Source organism: Arachis hypogaea, chromosome 15, assembly GCF_003086295.3.
Source record: "Arachis hypogaea cultivar Tifrunner chromosome 15, arahy.Tifrunner.gnm2.J5K5, whole genome shotgun sequence".
Classification (NCBI taxonomy): domain Eukaryota; kingdom Viridiplantae; phylum Streptophyta; class Magnoliopsida; order Fabales; family Fabaceae; genus Arachis; species Arachis hypogaea.
The window spans coordinates 115,637,424-115,642,072 of record NC_092050.1 but is presented as its reverse complement, the minus strand read 5'-3'; the positions used below and the strand labels follow the sequence as shown (position 1 = coordinate 115,642,072).

At 35.5% G+C, this 4,649-nt stretch overlaps 1 long non-coding RNA gene across 1 annotated transcript; it reads left to right on the top strand.

Moving 5' to 3' along the window:
- Positions 1-307: 307 nt before the first annotated feature.
- LOC112750506 (uncharacterized) lies at positions 308-3,753 on the top strand. Its single transcript, XR_003175866.2, has 6 exons — positions 308-789; positions 889-986; positions 1,074-1,235; positions 1,719-1,792; positions 2,051-2,155; positions 3,125-3,753. It is a non-coding gene; the product is annotated as an uncharacterized lncRNA (long non-coding RNA).
- The last annotated feature ends 896 nt before the right edge of the window (positions 3,754-4,649 follow it).

The following is a 4,649-nucleotide window of genomic DNA, read 5'->3' as shown; positions in this document are numbered from 1 at the left end:
GCTTGGTGGTTGTGACTTGCTCCTTTTTCATTGAGTACAGGGGATCGAAACCCACCCCATCCATTTTAAAAATTTTTAACTTCCAGCGGTTCGGTCGAACTGGTTTTACCGAGTTTGACCAGTTTTTACCGATTCACTTTGGATTTGATCGGTTCGCACCGGTTCTCAACCTTGATCGGTTCAATCAGCGGACCGAATCGGTTTAGGGTTCGGTTCACCGGTTTAGGGTCTAGTTCACCGGTTTTATGGTTGAATCGTCAATCCAGTCCGGTTTTGACAAAAAGAAAAGAAAAGAAAAGAATCAAGAGAAGGGGGAAAACCAGAAGGGCGGAGAAACGAAAAAGAGAGGGAAGAGAGGGAAGGGACGGCACTGGCAAGGGTTCCACCATCGTTGCCGTCGCCGTAGAGTGGAGGTGGAGGAGTGACCTAGAGAGAGAGAGAGAGAGAGAGTCTGATGTGAGGGAGAAGAGAACGCGAGAACTAGGGAAGGAGGGAGGCTCTGTTCCGTGTCGCCATGCCTTCACGCCGCCGAACCGCCACCGCCACTGCTAAGGTTCGTCGCTGCCACTTCAGCCGTCGCCGTCGCACCTTGTTCCCGTTGCCATTAGGGTTTGCTGCTGCTGCCATTGTTAGAGCCGTCACTGGGAGGATCCGAATAGGGAGAGGAGGTCGCTATCGACGCTGTCGCAGAAAGGAAGAAACGGATGCGTGAGAGAAAGTGACGTGACCGAGGAGGAGCCGTTCCTCTGCTGCCGTCGCTGGAAACCTTGGTTGCCGCCGTCTTTACTGGTGAGTCAGTTGTGCCCTTGTTACCAGAGTCACCATCTATGAACCCTTTGTTGCTTTAGAATGACCCTGTCTCTGCCTCTAATGTTTTTTATTACACAGTATTCATTAGAATCGTTACAGTTGGAGCTTGTCACTGGGGGAGGGAAGCGACTGTACCAGCCTCTTCGTTTTGATACTGAACCTGTATTCATAACCCTGTAACGCTCCCACTCTTATTCTGTTTGCCATTTTGTTTCTCTGTTATGTTCTTAATTAAATTATGATAGCCAATATCTCTATTTTAGTACTGTTGTGTTCTACTGGAACTGTCAAAATTGTTGCTGTGAGTGTAATCGGAGTTGGTGCTGCTGCCGCCGTCCCGGTTGCATTGGAATTATAGCTGCTGTGGCAAATTCAAAATAAACATGTTTATCATGGTTAATTCATATGGATTCGACTAAATTGAGGTAGGGGTTTTCGTTTTAAAATTAAAGTTTTGATTTAAGAATGCCTATAAAGCTTATTGAATAATTGTAAAAAATGTTATAATAATTTAGAATGACTGATTGTTGAGTTTGATTTGGATTGTGACTAAAAATGTGATTGATTTGAGAATCTATCTTGCTTCTGTATATTTGAAAGGAATAATGGGATGTCTTGGAGGGATTATGTAGGTTGGGAATCTATCTTGCTAAATTTCCTTGTTAACTTGCATCTTACTGAAAATGATAACATCTGTGGTATGATTTGTAGATTTTCTGTTGCTTGAAATTATTTTATTTGTTCATTTTGTTTCTAAGATGAATGGCCTACTTTATCATTCAAACCATATCATCCCTACTCAAGATTCATTTAATCTATATTACCAAAACCGTCAAATGTGCATTGGCTATTTCTTTTTATACAGTGAAATGACATGCCGGTTCCATGATATATGACATGTCATATAGGTGTGTGACAGGTGAAAGGATGCAATTCAGCTTTGCTGCAATTTGCAAAGACAACAAACATCCCCATTCTTTTGGTGAGCAAGCATATGTTCATCAAACTTTTTTTTGTTTTGTTCATTAGGGTTTTTATTTTTTTAATTTTGTTTTGAATTTCTGTTTCTATGATGCTAATTTTTGATGTTCTGTTTGTGAGTTTGTTGTTATGATTCTGATTTTTTAATTTCTATTTTTATGATTCTATTTCCTTGATCATAAGATGTTTATGCACGGGTAAGAAAATAATAGGTCTATGTCCAGGGATCACAGTTATAATGTGTTATGTTTCATTACAGGAAAAAAGATCACCTAATGCAGTGCAAGAGAAAGGTTTTAATTTTGATGATACTAGGATTATGAGAGGAGCATGGAGGAATGAGTCTAATCTTGATATCTGCAAGGTAAATAGTTTTGTTTGACTTTGAAGTAGTGGAAAAAATTTGGAATTTTCTATTTCATAACTCATGTTTGAATTTTGCTAGGTAGAAATGTTCTTACATAAATCCATCTACTTGCTTGTCTCATGTTATTTGGAAACTATTGTTTGTGTTTTTCCTAGAAGAAGCTATATAAAGTTTGTCAACTGTGTCCATGTGTCATGAGAACATACAACTGAACTCAATCAGCTGGGTAACTTAGAATTCTGTTACTTCTTATTTATTTGGGGGTTGGTCTTTCTTGTTGGTCTCATGATCTATAATTTCTGCTTTTATATAGTTTTAATAGGTACTCTGTTTTGTCTTTAACCTTTACACACTGAAATTTCACTTTGCATGCTTTCCATGTTGGAGGAGTTGGCCTTTACGTTTCTTTGTCTTTGAACAATAAATTTTTTTACAAGAGAATTTGTGATTCTTAGTTCTTCTCATCTTTTGAACAACTTGACTTATTTGGCTCAATGATACCGATGCAATAGTTTTGAATACTCTTACGATGGAGTATGGACACATGCCACAGAAAAAAGCATATTGCTTTCTTGACAAATTTTGTTATAGATTGATAAAGTAGTCTATCCACTTGGATTTGATGAGGAAAGCTCATATGCTAGTCTATTGTGAGATCTTTATCTGCTGCAATTTTATGGTTGTTAATAATCTTTGGGTTTATACTATGTAGCTGGTAATAAGAATAAGAATGTCAAGCCCCTTATTTTCGCATAGTAACCATGTATAATGTCTATATTGCCTAATTTTCAACTAGTGGGCATAATCTAGATCCTTCATCTTAAATACTAATATTTGCTCGAAGAGAAGATGCTTTTGTTCAATGATGTACTGTTTTATACTGTATCTTCCTTTTTTCTGGTAAAATGCTTTACTTACAAGAAAAAACTGCTTACTTTCTTTGTGCTCGTGTGATGATTTGTTTAGCTACATAGGAGTTCTTCAGATGCCTTGCTATATATCAACAAATGCACATAAATACGACTCTTCCTTTTTTAAGGGTAAGCATTTTATATTTTGTTCTTGAAATTGCAATGTTATTGCTTTTTTTTCCCTACTCATTGGAAGTGATTTTTGTGACCTTTAAACTGCTATTTTTGGTAGAATATATTGATTGGTTAAGTAGTTTATAATCTTCTTAGGCTTATATTCTTTTCATTTTCTTGCTTATGCTTTCAAGTTTACTAAAATAGATGATTCTTCTCATATTTTATACATAATAATAAAAGGGAGGATGATGCAAAAAATAACATATCTACCTTGCCCAGCAATATCTTAGCAAATCAACCAACTATGTTTGCGAACATAGATACTAATGTAGATAACCTATAGTTTTGAAGAAGCAAGTATGCAGTTTAATACATTTACCTTACTGTATCAACTGCCAAGTCTTAGGTGGTGTTTATTTGTATTTTTCATTTTTTTTTAATTTTCAATGTGTAATAAGAAACTGAGATGTATAATGTATAATGAATTTTATAAAAGCAGGATCACATTTGTACAGCTAAATTGAAACATCTCTAAATAAGTGAATAAATACTTACTTTTACATGACATTGTAACTGAGCCTTTAGTTTTGATGTTGATGAACTAATTATATTTGTATGTGTTATAATTTTTTAGTTCAATTACTGAAATAAAAAAAATAATGAGGTTTATTTTAGTATAGCAACAAAATAGGTATTCTAAACTCGTTGATGATGGTAATAAATCAAAGACTCTATTGCAACAAACATTTGTGAGATACCTATCAATACTAGTTTAAAAGGACTTTGCGATGATATTTTGCGATAGTATTACAAGTAATTGGCTACATATTATATTTTAGTAAGTTAGCGACTATTTCATAACTCTACATTATCATTTCGAATAGCTTTGGTTTAGCGACAATGTTCCTACAAATTTGATTAAGGATTTTCAAAGATTAGCTATGGATTTTCTACAAAATGTGACAAATTTGCGATCATATTAGCGGACAACTTGCGACGAGTTATGTTCGAAAAAATTCCTCACTAATTAGCGTCAACTAATCATTCCATTTGGTCTACAAAGTTAGCTTGCATTTATCGATGAGTCTGCTATAGTAGAGTTTGTAGCTAATTAGCGACTATCGTTTAGTCCATTTCTTCAATGGAATTAGCTTTTACTTGAGTGATTGATTTGCGACTATCTAATCGGTAGCTAAAAAACTTTCCAATGAATTAGCGACTGTTGTGTTTGCCTCACTGATCTGCGACTTGTAATTAGCGAGGAAAGCATTAGCTGCTAGGCGGTAGTTAATCCATCACAAATTATATTTTGCGTCAGATTAGCGATGACTTTACGACTCTTTTTGTGGTAGCTAATCGGCCATATTCTTGTAGTGATTCACAATTGAATTGAGTTATTGAAAAGAATTTATAAACTTGCAAGATAAGAATTGAGCATAGGTGAAAACATGTAATTGAGGAAT